This window comes from Schistocerca cancellata, chromosome 6 (assembly GCF_023864275.1).
Source record: "Schistocerca cancellata isolate TAMUIC-IGC-003103 chromosome 6, iqSchCanc2.1, whole genome shotgun sequence".
NCBI lineage: Eukaryota > Metazoa > Arthropoda > Insecta > Orthoptera > Acrididae > Schistocerca > Schistocerca cancellata.
Genome location: NC_064631.1, coordinates 360,860,909 through 360,877,688, shown reverse-complemented (window position 1 = coordinate 360,877,688; position 16,780 = coordinate 360,860,909). Strand labels below are relative to the sequence as shown.

Sequence of the window (16,780 nt, the reverse complement as noted above, 5' to 3'; positions counted from 1 at the left end):
AAGAGAGCAGTTATTCTGATAACCTCTATGCACCATAGTATCTCAACATATCCTCACAAGATGAAGCCAGAAATTATTTGTTATTAAAGCAAGACAAAAGGTGGGGTAGACCTTCTGGACCAAAAATGTGCCCTGTACTCTTTCAACAGGGGATATAAGAAACGGCCATCAGCTCTTTTTTACACACTTATAAATGTAAGTTGTGTAAACAGTTTCGTACTCTACTCACGCTATTGACCAAACCCCAGGAGGATTTCCTCTTTCATGGGTCTATGGAATGAAAAATTAACCTAATCTAATCTAAATCTATTGTCAAAAGGGTGACGTTCATAAAAACATTGGCCTACTCTCTGATAGAACCATGCATTAGACTGTGGCACACCATTCCCAGTCTGCCCTGTGATATCAAGGACCTCACACCGCAAGACATCATGAAAAGAAATCTATTGCTGGAGGAGATGGTCAAGTGTCAAGCAATAAACTTGAGAAGAGGAAGATCTGCTCTCTAAGTGTCCATCTTCCAAAGACAGTAAGACTTCCTACAAGTGTAGGTGAAAGGGTTGTACCTTGGGATAGTTTTTATATTTTTATACCATATATTTTTAAAAGAAATTTACCCCATCACAGGCAGAAATTGTAGGTAATATTGAATAAACAGCAATCGTTACATCATTACTCGACACTAAAGACTTCTGTGATACTTGTTCCTAGGTACAACCTATGGTGTCACTTTGGGACAATGGTGGTTCTACATTGGGATGCAGTAATATTTTCTATTTTCTTAGTTTTATGAAACTGTAAAAAGGTGGGAATTTAAGAAGTTGGGACCTGGATAAACCGAAAGAACCACAGGTTGTACGGAGTTTCATGGGGGAGCATAAAGCCGCGTACACACTGCCACTGGAAACATGTTTCTGCCGGAAACATTGTTTTCTGCGATGTTTCGTAAATGTTTCCGACTTTGTTTCTGGTCTCTGTTTCCATCCACACTGGCAGCAAACATTTCTCGTGTGTTCACGCCGTCTGCAGTGCCCCTTGTGTTATTGTGTTCGTATCGTCTGCTGCTGCGTTATGTCTGGTGTCGAAGAAACAATAATTATATGTGGAGCTGCATTATTAATGCTAGAAGGTTTACACAAACAAAATGAAAGGCGTCCTCGTCGTTCGTGGAGAAAAACATTCTATAGAAGAACTGGCGGAAATAACCTGCTACGTGAGCTGAGTATGGAAGACGGCTCTGGCTTCCGCAACTTCACTCGGATCTCACCTACCAATTTTGGATATCTGGCAAATATGATATCACCATTTGTTTCAAAAAAAGACACGAATTTCAGGAAAGCTATTTCAGTCAACCAAAGGCTTGCAGTTACTCTTCGTTTCCTGGCAACAGGAGGCTCTGAGCCTTGCGTATTTATTTCGCATTTCGAAACAAGCAATATCTAAAATAGTACCCGAAGTATGTGGAGCTCTGGTGGAAGTACTGAAGGATTATGTAAAGGTAAGAAAATGAAAAACATCGTTAAAAGTTGACGACACACACACACACATACGCTAGCGCCGTGCAGCGGTGACAAGTGGTAGCTAGCCGGAAACATTGTTTCCTTTGATCTATACCGACACTGCTATGGATAGATGTTTCTGTGTTTCCAAACATGTTTCCAAATGGCGTCCACATCAAACTACCGGAAACATGTTTTGAAAACATGTTTTAGTCTCAGCGTGTACGCGGCTTAAGGGAACAATTGACGGGAATGGGGGGGGGGGGGGGGAAATACAGTAGAAGAAGAATGGGTAGCTTTGAGGGATGAAATAGTGAAGGCAGCAGAGGATCAAGTAGGTAAAAAGACGAGGGCTAGTAGAAATCCTTGGGTAACAGAAGAAATACTGAATTTAATTGATGAAAGGAGAGAATATAAAAATGCAGCAAATGAAGCAGGCAAAAAGGAATACAAACGTCTCAGAAATGAGTTCGACAGGAAGTGCAAACTGGCTAAGCAGGGATGGCTAGAGGACAAATGTAAGGATGTAGAGGCTTATCTCACGAGAGGTAAGATAGATACTGCATACAGGAAAATTAGAGAGACCTTTGGAGAAAAGAGAACCAATTGCATGAATATCAAGAGCTCAGATGGAAACCCAGTTCTAAGCAAAGAAGGGAAAACATAAAGGTGGAAGAAGTATATAGAGGGTCTATACAAGGGTGATGTTCTTGAGGGCAATATTAGGGAAATGGAAGAGGATGTAGATGAAGATGAAATGGGAGATATGATACTGCGTGAAAAGTTTGACAGAACACTGAAAGACCTAAGTTGAAACAATGCCCCGGGAGTAGACAACATTCCATTAGAACTACTGACAGCCTTGGGAGAGCCAGTCCTGACAAAACTTTACCATCTGGTGAGCAAATTATATGAGACAGGCGAAATTCCCTCAGACTTCAAGAAGAATATAATAATTACAATCCCAAAGAAAGCAGATGTTGACAGATGTGAAAATTACCAAATTATCAGTTTAATAAGTCACAGCTGCAAAATACTAATGCGAATTCTTTGCAGATGAATGGAAAAAGTGGTAGAAGCCGACCTCGGGGAAGATCAGAGTGGATTCCGAAGAAATGTTGGAACACGTGAGGCAATACTGACCCTACGACTTATCTTAGAAGAAAGATTAAGGAAAGGCAAACCTACGTTTCCAGCATTTGTAGACTTAGAGAAAGCTTTTGACAATGTTGATTGGAATACTCTCTTTCAAATTCTGAAGGTGGCAGGGCTAAAATATAGGGAGCAAAAGGCTATTTATAATTTGTACATAAAGCAGTTGACAGTTATAAGAGTCGAGGGACATGAAAGGGAAGCAGTGGTTGGGAAGGGAGTGAGACAGGGTTGTAGCCTCTCCCCAATGCTATTCAATCTGTATATTGAGCAAGCAGTAAAGGAAACAAAAGAAAAGTTCGGAGTAGGCTTTAAAATCCATGGAGAAGAAATAAAAACTTTAAGGTTCGCCGATGACATTGTAATTCTGTCAGAGACAGCAAAAGACTTGGAAGAGCAGTTAGAACGGAATGTACAGTGTCTTGAAAGGAGGGTATAAGATGAACATCAACAAAAGCAAAATGAGGATAATGGAATGTAGTTGAAATAAGTCGGGTGATGCTGAGGGAATTAGACTAGGAAATGAGACACTTAAAGTAGTAAAGGAGTTTTGCTATTTGGGGAGCAAAATAACTGATGATGGTCGAAGTAGAGAGGATATAAAATGTAGACTGGCAATGGCAAGGAAAGAGTTTCTGAAGAAGAGAAATTTGTTAACATCGAGTATTGATTTAAGTGTCAGGAAGTCATTTCTGAAAATATTTGTATTGAGTGTAGCCATGTATGGATATGAAACATGGACGATAAATAGTTTAGACAAGAAGAGAATAGAAGCTTTCGAAATGTGGTGCTACAGAAGAATGCTGAAGATTAGATGGGTAGATCACATAACTAATGAGGAGGTATTGAATAGAATTGGGGAGAAGAGGAGTTTTTGGCATAACTTGACAAGAAGAAGGGATATTAACAGTGCTGATGTCCTCAAGATTGTGGGATATAAAAGGATATAAAATGTAGACTGGCAATGGCAAGGAAAGAGTTTCTGAAGAAGAGAAATTTGTTAACATCGAGTATTTATTTATGTGTCAGGAAGTTGTTCCTGAAAGTATTTGTATTGAGTGTAGTCATGTATGGAAATGAAATATGGACGATAAATAGTTTAGACAAGAAGAGAATAGAAGCTTTCGAAATGTGGTGCTACAGAAGAATGCTGAAGATTAGATGGGTAGATCCCATAACTAATGAGGAGGTACTGAATAGAATTGGGGAGAAGAGGAGTTTGTGGCACAACTTGACTAGAAGAAGGGATCGGTTGGTAGGGCATATTCTGAGGCATCATGGGATCACCAATTTAGTATTGGAGGGCAGCGTGGAGGGTAAAAATTGTAGAGGGAGACCAAGAGATGAATACACTAAGCAGATTCAGAAGGATGTAGGCTGCAGTAGGTACTGGGAGATGAAGAAGCTTGCACAGGATAGAGTAGCATGGAGAGTTGCATCAAACCAGACTCAGGAATGAAGACCACAACAACAACATGAAAGAAAAAATCATATTGAAATTAGTACATGTTTCCTTCGCTATGTTACTGTGATTAACAGTGCTGATGTCCTCAAGATTGTGGAATACAAAATGGGTCCTTTGCTTCCATAAGAACTCTGCAGTTAAATCTTGTTCTGTATTTTCTAAAAGTATTCCAGTATAGTAAATGTGAGATCTGCCACTGATATCAAATTTGACTAAGACCTAACTACTTTGAGAACAAGAAAGTGTTCCTTTTTCAGATGGACAGAAGGATGAGAAATTCTCCTCTTCAGAAGGGGAAACAAGTGTACTACATCCAGAGCTACTGCCAAGCTCAGTAATTTCTTCATCATCATTGGAAGAAGAAGATAAAACTCCTTTGCCCATGTAGTGGCTTCTTTCTCTAGGAAAGACTTCTTTTTCTTATTTTTCTCCTCTTCAATTCTTTGTTTTTCTTGTGTATCAGTGACAATCATACACCTTCCATGTTTTCCTCCTCTACCAGAAGTCTTCCTGGGAGGTGCTCTTGGCAATGGACGGATGTGTTCTGGAGTAACAGAGACAGATGGTTGTAATTCTCGGGTGGAATATTTGGTGTATGGATTTCACCAGGCCCTCCAGGATATGGCCTGTTTATGATTTCTGCAGGCAAGAATTAATCACCTCCGAACACTTCTTAATTGAATGGCTACATGCCAGTAACCCTGAAACCAGCTGTTATATTGTTCGGAGTGATAGCCAAAGGAAATGCCCTGTCCACCAGTGCAGAAATATCATGAATAGAAATTGCCTTTCCATGGTTGCTGCGCATCCCATCCTTGCATGTGTTATTATAGTGTGTCTTCAGAGGCCAAAGATGGTTCTGTCCAATGGCTGTAATTTGTGGCTAGTACAGAGAGGGAAAGTCATAATGATGATGCTGTTTTCCTTTGCCAGATGTATTGCTTCCAGTGACAGATGACTTTCATGGTTTTCCATAATTAGCAGTATATCACTGCCAGGAAAGGGATTCACCATGAAAATGAAAGTTTCAGATATTTCACAAAAAGTTCAGCATTGGACCAACCACTAGAAGCAGCAATACCAAGAGTGCCAGGTGGTGCATTATTTAACATGTGATCCTTGTAATGAACTGTTGGAAATGTAATGGCTGATGAAATAAATGTTTCTGCAGCACTGACACAAACTATCATTGTAATGTTACTTCCTTGTTCCCCTGAAGTAGCTGCTCCAATTTGTTTGGCTGTTATAGCACCAATTACAAGCAGTGGTTTGTGTACTGTAGAAAACCCTGTTTCATCAAGGTTCCACACTTTTTGAAGTTTTAGACAATACTTGGAATAAACTTCTTGGAGTTTCTTTAAAAAATTTCAATATTGGGCAAGTTCAAAGATGCTATTTGGCCTAGACTAGTTGACTCTGGTTTTCTTAGGGAAATTCTGTTCTTGTAAGACTTACAAAAGATTCTATACCATTGTCTTATGGTCAGTTCCTGTTCCTCCCATGTCACTGGACATTTAATGTTAGCTTTAGCATAATGGAAGGCTAATTTCCTCAAATCATTCACAGTCATGTCAAAGTTCCATTGTGCAGCCCTTACTGTATAAAAAGGAAGTTCTTCCTCTTGCTCAATGGTGAAGACTTTTTGTGTAGCTTAGTGACTACATATTTGAAATGATTTCCACCAGACAATTCATGTTTCTGAATGTGCCTAGCAAGGGTGCTTTTCGACTCTCCATATGCTTCAGCTGCTTCTCATACAGACTGTTTCTGTGTAATAACCCCATTGGCAGCTGCACCCACACATTCTGCATCTGGTTCTTCTCTTTTCCTTTCCATCTTACTCCTGCCCATCTCAAAAGAAAAAAATGAACATTAGTGAAACTGTAGATGAAACATTTGGTTGTAACTTGGGACATGTCCCAATATGAGACCAGAATAGTGTCCCAAGGTAAAACAAACTACTCAATAAAAGAAACCAGTATCCAGACCTACATATGCTCTTATATGTTTATCACTTATGGCGTCAATAGCTTACTGAAACAATGCCATACAAAACTATTTTTAAGAAATATAAATAATGAGCTAACCTTTCGTGATTACTGGGTGTTGTTGTGTCGTCTTCTTCATCATCATAATTCATCCCAATTACGGTCCACTAGGACCTTGCCTAGTAAGGCAGTGCGGGTCTCCCGCGTCGTTCCCCTATGCTCTGTAAAGAAGCATGGGACTTCATCATCATCATCACCTTTTATTTATATCTTCTAAGGATGATAGCTAAATTGTACTCTCATATATGAAAATCTGTAGAATTACTCCTCCGGCCTCAAACATCATCTAAATACAATATGGTTTCCTATGCTGTCTGGAAAAAGGTCTGCTAACTTGTTTGCATAGTTTGTAGAGTTGCCACTAAAGAGCTCTATTTTCATACAAAGTGTTCCCCGGTGAAACTGCCCCAAGACAACAAGCAAATATGTCTGGCATGTAGCAGGAATATGTACACCACCTGTGCAGTCAGAAATGAATAAATGCTGGATTTCACAAACAGTTACAGGTAGAGCACTTGCCCACGAAAGGCAAAGTCCCAAGTTCAAGTCTCGTTCTGGCACACAGTTCTAATCTGCCAGGAAGTTTCATATCAGTGCACACTCCGCTGCAGAGTGAAAATCTCATTCTGCAAACATCCGTCAGGCTGTGGCTAAGCCATGTATCCACAATATACATTCTACCAGGAGTGCTAGTTCTGCAAGGTTCGCACGAGAGTTTCTGTGAAGTTTGGGAGGCAGGAGACAAGGTACTAGCAGAAGTAAAGTTGTAAGAAGAGGGCGTAAGTTGTGCTTGGGTAGCTTGGGCAGTAGAGCACTTGCCCGCTAGGCAGTAGCACGCAGTTTTGATCTGCCAGGAAGTTTCATATCAGTGCACAATCCGCTGCAGAGTGAAAATCTCATTCTACTTACTATGTTAGTCTTGAGTAAAAATGAAGCACAATATTTGTGTAATAACCTTGGTTAATTTTTTGCTTAAATAAAACTTAAATAACACTCAATTTGATGTCTCATACGAAAAGAACAAAAATATTGTCCTAAACACATAAAAATTATTAAAAAGATATATGTATAAAAATATGGAGGAGGAAAAAACACTCGATGTTTCTAATTATGTACTGTCGACCTATAGGTATATATTTTCTGTCAGTGGCGGCTGCTGTGAAAAAGGTCAACAGCAAGCGAACACTCTAACTTTTGAACCTCGATGATTTATTAGTTATTTTTCTTTGAATGCTGTCAGACTAATGTAGACGCTGTAATCTGAAGTACACGGCACAAAATCTACCGCGCTGTGGTACATATTGCTCCTTCTAATCCTGGTGAAACTTGGCATCAGGGTCGCAAGCACACCTTCACTTGTGCACGCTTTAAGGAGCTTCTACACATGCGCAACTGGCATGACGTAATTGCCTTACGGTCCACATACATACGGATTTTTTAAACAATGTGCACGGTTCACTGCGTGCTCTGCTAGCCCTTACCACCCAAGTTTACGTGAATGCCACCAGGTGGCAGCAGACTTGCCTATATTCGCTTGCATAAATCCCGCCAGGCAGTAGCACACTCCTCAGATATGCGAATTCAACCAGTATATAGTAAAATTAGATCGGACATCAGTTTATATTGTAGCTATACTAACAGAAAAACCTATTTTAGAGGATTTTGAGTGAGATATGGTACATTTGGATTTTATACTATAAAAATCCATTTTGAGGCGCTGAGAACCATAAAGCACATATCGTCGATTGTGAGACTGCAACATTTATTCATGCTTCTGACATTTGTTGATTTTATGGATGGTCAGGTTTATCTGTAGTGTGGGCCCACATTGAACGTAGATGTGAGCATTCACGAAGAACTGTCTCACTGGTGTCTCTGATATTCATTTGAATATGGAGGGTCGAAGACAGTGTCCTCTTGGCCCTTGTGGCTCTCAGCGCCTCCTTAGCATTCTACTCAAGTGTCTTTGTTGGTTGCTAGTACTACTTGAATTTAGTAATTTCCGCAAACGGCAGTTTGTGTTTGGAGTCGATTGTCTGCTGTGCACGAATCGGCTTTCCTATGGAGTGTCAACATGCGCTCTGTTGAACCTGCATTAAGCACTAACAGAAAAGAAAATTACGAGGAAAAGCTAGCATCAAAGAAACTTGGACATTCTAGACCAGATGCGTTGTCTGAGAAAGTGACGAAACTAAACAAGCGCGACTACAAGCGAACATCTAGTAAAAAGTGTACAGTAAATATAAGTTGTGTGCCTGCAACGTAAGGCTGCCTGATTTTCTGCGCAGAAGTTAATTCGTGAACTAATACAGTACATCAATTAGGGATCTTGTACATTTGTTCGAAAAAATAAAAAAAGCACAAGAACTCCCACTTAGACAAAAATGAGAAATGGAGAGTAGCGAAAGCTTAAACATTATTTCGTTCTTGCCATAAACTGTACTTAATTATGAACAAAACAACAAAATTCCACAAAAAGCAACTCTTCCTTTTTTCAGACAAGTTTGCATATTATTATTATTATTAGTAGTAGTAGTATTATAGACACTGACTCAAGTTGTATAAACATATTGATACACATAATTCTTATAAAGCAGATACTATTAATTTCGAACTCTCATATTTATCTGAATTTAAAAATTTGTGAACAACAAGCCGCCACAGCTGCTTGATGACCACCTCTCATTTACACAAAGATGCGTGCAGCTTCCAACTCTCGCGGGAGACGCATCTAGTTCCTGTTGTCCGGCGGAGGGCTTGCACACGGCCGAGCATCGTATGACCTATGCGGCAGGTGACAGTATCGGTTTCTGTTTAAGGATTAAGTTTTCTCAAGTTACAATGGTTCACATAAATTTAGAAAGATCGCTTATTGGAATTCACAACTTAATTATTAAAATCCAAGGAAAATCGAAAAATCCACTTCTTCAAATTTAGTTTTAAGTTCATTTGTTGCAATGTTTTAACATTGTACAGACACAGTTTGGTAGATTCGGGGGCAATAATTCCGATGGAGTCAAGTTCCTCAAGAATTAATGAATTATTAACAACACTAATCATTAAACTGTGAGAGTACATCTGATGGGCGGAAAGCAGTTAGTTGGTTAGTTAGTTGCAGTTGCATGTTCCATTAATGGATGTTATCTTAATTTTGTTTCCTAATTCTACCACTTTTTTATACGTATTTCTTTCAAGTGCTGTCGTATTGGACGGCCTTCACTACGTATTTTCAGTTGCGGTGAGCGGCGATCGCTATTATTCATTGTTTCCGTAAGTGTATGTGTGTGTGTGATTAACTACAGTGACCTTTTCTTTATAGGCAGTACTAAGCTGAAAATTTGCACCAGAGGCCGTCACATGTAAACGCCTCGTAACTATATTATAAATCTGTAGCTAACACTACGCTGCCTAAGGTAAGTTCTATACACTTACAGAGAACTCACGGGACTCAGCGAGCTAAGCTCGCTGACTACAAGGTGGCAGCACAGACGACTCTGGCTACAGCGCCCGCGGTATATTTCGTAACTACCTCACGGTTACTGCAATGTTTAGAACCAGCTGCCTTCGGTCTGCGGGCTTATTCCCAGAGTGTATGTGAAACAAGAGGGAAGGAGGTGGCATGTAGAGAAAGGTAGGTAAGTTTTTTAATGTTCGTAACTGCAGTAGTTTTCAGTAGGTAACTATTAAAAAACGGTTACATTTCTTTTCAAATATGACATGACCGATCTCCTGCTGGCTGACATGTGCGTTATAGTTCGTGATGATTGAAGAAAGTGGATCACAGGTTCTGCTATGTCGCATTTTTGACGTCATTCCAGTACATTTGAGGTCATTATGGCGCGCAAAGAAAACTGAAAGCCCCCGTCTTCGGTAACAGTGAGTTGTGGTTGCAGAAAACACTATAGATGTTCAGTCGCCTGAAATCTGTCACTGTGTAGTTACAGCGATAATTCATTACTTGGCGCTGTTTATTCCGTGACAGACGAATTATGGTAAATTTCAGTTTTTGTTAAATTTTTGCGTTTAGTCTTGAGAAAAGATAAGGAAGGTAGAGAGGTAATTCAAGTGTTCATAATGCGAGCACGAAGCTTCATTATTTTTTGGTTCTTCTGTGTTCCTTTTGTTTTCAAAAGCCTGTGTTGACGCGCTTAGCTGTCACTGACTGAATGTGAGTAGGTTTAAAGCCATTTCTTCCCCACTGTTATCTAAATAAACGCGTTATCTCATTCAGTATCCTTCGGCAAATTGTTGCTATGACAACAGTTGATACCTGCTATGTTAGTCATAATATGTCTCTTTCGAGAGAGATCCGCACTGAAAAATCGACTACTGCGCGCCTTTTATATGAGAGATTTTAAAAAATGCGAGGAAAAGTAAACGAACGGCACAGCACATTTTACATACCTATTACGTAGGTAGGATATTAAGTGAATACAGCTTACTGCACCATTGTCGCATGTTTATAGACGAAACATAATATTCGTTTTACATGAAGTTTCTCGCCGAATGAATATACCGGCTGCGTGGTTTCTCTCCTTCGTCGCTTTTTTCTTCTTTTTTTTCGTGGCGGGCTTTGAGTGGATCAATATACCTGTACGGGTGGGAGCGAGGTCTGCCGATTCCGTACGAACGAGAGTCGATACGTGCGCTAATATCTGGTTTCCGTTCAGGAAGCAAGAACATTCTCGCACCTTCTGCGCCGGAGAACTGGGCGTTATGTGCATTATTCCGCGTCTTCTTTTGTTGACGCGAGCGGAAGTAGCTCTTTTGCTGTAGGTGGAGGGGGAGCAATTGACTCGGTGACTTCAGTTTACAGAATTCAGGCAAGTAACCTGCAGTAAGTCGTGGCGTCCTCTTCCCTGCCTGAATAAGTGTGGAACTGGTGTCAACTTGGAAGTGAGATGCGGATCAACACGCGCTTCCGCAAGGGTGGGCGTGCCCGCCACGACGACGAAAATGCCCAGGGTTTGTAACGCGAAGGACTGGCAGCTGTTGGATGCGCGAGTGCTCGCGGCCTTGGGAGAGTAGATTCTAAAAATAATGCTCGGTTGTGACGATGTCGACAGTACGAAAGCGCAGGGTTCACTGCCGCATCTCCGTCGATTTTTTCCATAGGCGATTAATAGGGCAAAGATGTTAGATTTTGGAGTCAAATATTGAAAATTTATATCTTCCTATTGTCTAGAGTCAAAATGGCTACCGATGGAAAAGAAAAATATCGCCCCAAATGACGGTGTTGCCTTGCTTACCCACCCCCAATGCGGAACAACAGTTCATAATTATCATTCCTAACTGGAATACCTTCGATCTTGTCTTAAGAGCAGAAGAAGTACTCACTTGACCATCGTATTTTCCAAGGGCTGTAACGTCTCCCACTAGGTAGGTGTTTGAATGATTTGCCACGAAAAATCTGTTCATTATCGTCTACGAAATGTAGCACAGATTCATTGTTTCACGGAGAAATGATGTTATCGTGTTGTATCTGCTGGCAAAACTGTCTGATGCCACCTCTGAGCTTCGCTGCCAACACACAATTTCTCATTTCATTTAAAATTCTTTATCCCGCTCCACTTTATTGCCTTTTTTTCATTCTCTTGCCAAGTCCCGACGCGATCGGCCGTTTTACCCAGTCTCATCGCTCATCCTGTTAGTCTCACCGTCTTCTGTTTTCATGTCTTTGTCGAGGCCGACTAGTTGCTCACTCACTGGTGCCCTTGGCGTGGGAGGTGACCTTAGACGCACTGGATTTACATGAAATAAAAAATTCTTAGTGCAAGCTTCATTTGTAGAACGAGGTAGACATGCAAGTTGAAATCTAAGCTCTCATCCGACACAACTATTACTACTGAAGAACTTAACTAGCGTTCTCGATGCGTTTCAGTATTCAGCCAACAAGGGTGAAGAGAACATTCCACTTTTCTGATTCAGCTGCCCGTTAACCTGAGTGTCACTTTTTTCTTTTTTTATTTGGGGAGAAGCGTTAGTTAACAAATCTCCTATGACATACCATAAGAAACATAAGGAAACTCCTTTCAATCAAGGCACAAGTCACGAAAGGCAACGAAACAGCAGGTAAACTGGCAAAGGAGGCGGTTCCACGGAGGCCTTTCCGCAACAGAGAGAATTCTGCGATACAACGCCCAGTTCCGGCTGGACTAGGAAAATGTAAGCGTCTTCTCAGCACCGATGAGGAGAGCAACATACATATCACGGGCGACGCATCGTTGGTCTGGCGATAATCTCTGTTCATGACAATCACAGTTTCGTTTTAACGAGGGCATTTCAAGTAGCTCCTCGACCGTATTGATCTGGCTACATCTTCCTTGTATGCCTACCGAAAAGAGGAGAATATCAGTCACATCCTTGTTGCGTGGTTTAAGCGTTTCGGTATAATTAGTGCTTAATACATGTGTTTGCGGAATTGATCGGTTTCTTGCAAACTCGCCTACTTACTTTCTTTTAGAATTTCGCTGGTTAGCGATCGTTTATACATTTTTGTAGTGAAGAAAGACTTGGCCCTTTAAGGTTGGTTCCACTGAGGTGACAAGTCATGAGATACCTCCTAACATCGTGCCGGGCCTCCTTTACCCAGCATAGTGCAGCAACTCGGCGTGGCATGGACTCGACAAGTCGGTGCAGCTACCCTGCTATCTCTACAGCTGTCCTATTGCGAAAGTGTTGCCGGTGCAAGATTTTGTGCACGGACATGATCTCTCGATTATGTCCCAAAAATATTCCACGGGATTCATGTCGGGAGATCTGGGTTGCCAAATCATTTTCTCGAATTTCCAAAATGTTCTTCAAACCAGTCAAGTAGAATTGTGGCCCGGTGACATGGTGCACTGTCAAACATGAAAATTCCATCGTTGTTCGGCAGCATGAAGTCCACGAATGGCTGCAAATGACCTCCAAGTAGCAGAACGTAACCAGTCTATTCCATGTAAACACAGCCCGCACCATGATGGAGCCACCGCCAGCTTACAGAGTGCATTGTTCACAACCTGGGCCCATGGCTTCGTGGGGTCCGCGCCACACTTGAATCCCACCATCAGCTCTGGTCAACTGAAATCGGGACTCATCTGTCCGTCCCACAGTTTTCCAGTGGTCTAGCGCCCAACCGATATGGTCACGAGCCCAGGAGATCTGGGTTGCCAAATCATTTTCTCGAATTTCCAAAATGTTCTGAAAACCAGTCAAGTAGAATTGTGGCCCGGTGACACGGTGCACTGTCAACCATAAAAATTCCATCGTTGTTCTGCAGCATGAAGTCCACGAATGGCTGCAAATGATCTCCAAGTAGCCGAACGTAACCAGTCTATTCCATGTAAACACAGCCCGCACCATGATGGAGCCACCGCCAGCTTACACAGTGCATTGTTCACAACCTGGGGCCACGGCTTCGTGGGGTCCGCGCCACACTTGAATCCCACCATCAGCTCTGGTCAACTGAAATCGGGACTCATCTGTCCGTCCCACAGTTTTCCAGTGGTCTAGCGCCCAACCGATATGGTCACGAGCCCAGGAGACGCGCTGCAGGCGATGTGGTGCTGTTAGCAATGGCACTCGCGTCGGCTGTCTGCCGCCATAGCCCATTAACGCCAAATTTCGCCGCACTGTCCTAACGGACACGTTCGTCGTACGTTCCACATTGATTTCTGCGGTTATTTTACGCGGCAATTTCTCGCATTTATTCATTGTATGTCTAACCATGGAGCAGTTTACTATTGCGCGACATGTGCCGATTGTGAAAACATTTTATCAGAACGGAGAAAGTTGTGTGGCAACTGTGAGGCATCTTCGCTCGATTTTAGTGAGCAATAGAGCACCGAATGAATCGAAAGCTCTCAGAGGTATTTTACAGTTCAATGAAATGGGTTCAGCAGTGAACTTCATAAAGAGTTCAGGGCGCCCTCATTTTTGGCGGTCTGTGCAAACCATTGCGGTGGTTTTCACAGTGTGGCTGTTAACCGAGTGGAATGGATTCTTCGCCATTTCCAACAATTGGGCCTAGGATATACTGCAGTACGTCGAATTCTCCGGTATGATCTACATTACCATCCTTACAGAATTCGGTTAACGCTAAGCTGAAAGAAGCTTGATCATGAGAAGAAGCGACAGGAAAACGACAGTTTTGCTACGAGTATCACCTTCAGGGATGAGACGCATTTCCTCCTAAACGGATACACGAATAAAGAGTTCCTGTATCTGCGGTCATACAATCCTTCCATAATTCAAGAGTGGGAAATGCACCCGGAAATCGTTGCCGTGCAACGATGAGAGATTTTTTTTGGCCCCATTTCAGTAGAATGGAGGTTCAAGAGTTAGCCATCGATCACGCTTCCTGCGAAACAAATTAATTGCTCCGTGAGGAATTTCCAGATCGCTTCATTTCCCATAATGGTGATAAACTGTTGCCACCAATGTCATATGACTTAATCCTTCGCGATTTTTTTCTTTGGGGTTATAGTAAACTATTGGTGTACGTCAAAAACCCCCGAAACATTTGAGAGCTAAAGGAGGAAATTCGATATGTTCGCGAAATGTAAGTGTAGCATTGTTTGGTAGTGGTAGCGAATTCACGGATAGAGTTCTTGTATGGCAGCGCAGCAGAGTAGGTCGCAAGCCAAACATTGCTCATCCCTGAAATGGGAAGGTGTGGTGAACATATTTTTTTGTCATTTCCTGATCTGTTTTGTAAAAATGAAGTTCATAATTTGATGTATCAAAACCGCTGCACTTTTTGAAGGTTTAGGCTGTTGGAAGATTTAAGTTATTGGTAGTACACAAGAGGAAATCCTTGAGGCAGGCCCTGAGTTAAATGTCGTGTCAACATCGTATTGTTTAAATCTGAGACACTAGCCCAGTTTTGCAAGGATAGAAGAGTGAATCTATCATTACTTTGTTGAATAAAATACCTAGAATTCAGCAAAGTACGCTGGAGTAGAGGGAGAAACGATACTGAGTGATAACTCGATCAATCTAGTAGTTTTGGCAGAGTCAGCATCGACAATGAATCTCAAATTGTGCGTCAAAGTTTGTGAATATTATCTATAGAGTACTAGGAAGTCGCACTTACGAAAATCACCATTTCTTCACCCGATCACTGCCATTTTTTCCACTCACATGCCCGCCTCGATAACTAGGTGGTCAGCGCGGCAGAATTACATGCAAAGGGTGTGGGTTTGATTCCCGGTCAGGTCGCAGCTTTTCTCCACTCGGATGTGGTTGCTGTCTTTACAATCATTTCATCCCCATCGACCCGCAAGTCGCCGAAGTGGCGACCAGTCTAGCCGACGGGAGGCCCTAGCCACATCTACGTCTCATTTACAGCCAAATGGTTTCTTACCGATGTGTGTAAAACTTATGGGTGGAGCTCATCCTTCAGTGAGACTCACCGCATAACTTCTGAATTTCAGTGCCTGATTGGCCTTCGATAAAACTGGCGCCATCATCAAACTTTGCTTCATTAATGCAGATTAATCGTCTTTGGCCAGTGCACACCCAACAGAAAGCTACACACGTATATCGAAAACGCCATCACGCTATACATACTCATGTATAATTGAATCAGAGATGCTGGTGTACTGAAGACGCTCCTGTCAATCACGGCGAATGGAATTAACGGGGCCGGCCGCTCGGTCGAACGGTTCTAGGCGCTTCAGTCCGGAACCGAAGCTGCTGCTACTGTCGCAGGTTCGAATCCTGCCTCGGGCATGGATGTGTGTGTCGTCCTTAGGTTAGTTAGGTTTAGGTAGTTCTAAGTTCTAGGGGACTGATGACCTCATATGTTAAGTCCCATAGTGCTTAGAGCCATTTGAATTAACGGGCGTGTCGCGTTAATGGACATATACGGTCCAGTCACATTACTGTGGCCACCACCTGCGATCGACGTCAACCTGCCGTATCCACTCCCAGACAGCAGGTGGCACTACTGGCCATGGACCGCATATAAACCATGTCGGGGGACGCGAGAAACAGTGCAGTCGTTGTCCTAATGCAGAAACGGAGCGGTTTGATATTCAACAGACCGTGATCACTGACTTTTGGGCCAAGGGCGGAAGCATCACCGAAACGACTAAGTTTGTAAACTGTTTGCGTGACGACGTGGTTAAAGTACACCACTGGCCATTAAAATTGCTACACCACGAAGATAACGTGCAACAGACGCGAAATTTAACCGACAGGAACAAGATGCTGTGATATGCAAATGATTAGCTTTTCAGAGCATTCACACAATCTTGGCGCCGGTGGCGACACCTATATCGTGCTGACACGAGGAAAGTTTCCAACCGATTTCTCGTACACAAACAGCAGTTGACTGGCGTTGCCTGGTGAATCGTTGCTGTGGTGCCTCGTGTAAGGAGGACAAATGCGTACCATCACGTTTGCGACTTTGATAAAGGTCGGATTGTAACCTATCGCGATTACGGTTTATCGTATCGCGACATTGCTGCTCGCGTTGGTCGAGATCCAGTGACTGTTAGCAGAATATGGAATCAGTGCATTCAGGAGGGTAATACGAAACGCCGTGCTGCATCCCAACGGCCTCGTATCACTAGCAGTCGAGATGACAGGCATCTTATCTGCATGGCTGTAACGGATCGTGCAGCCACGTC

At 42.3% G+C, this 16,780-nt stretch overlaps 1 protein-coding gene across 5 annotated transcripts in view; it reads left to right on the top strand.

Annotated features, from left to right (window-relative positions):
* The first annotated feature begins 9,706 nt into the window (after window positions 1-9,706).
* Window positions 9,707-16,780, top strand: part of LOC126190720 (uncharacterized) — a 216,204-nt gene continuing 209,130 nt past the window's right edge. For 3 of the 5 annotated variants that reach the window (XM_049931198.1, XM_049931195.1, XM_049931197.1), the window contains exon 1: window positions 9,707-9,795. The gene's annotated coding sequence lies outside the window, so the exon portion shown is untranslated. Of the gene's footprint in view, window positions 9,800-16,780 lie in introns of all 5 variants that reach the window. The other 2 variants (XM_049931196.1, XM_049931201.1) reach the window with 2 other exon arrangements.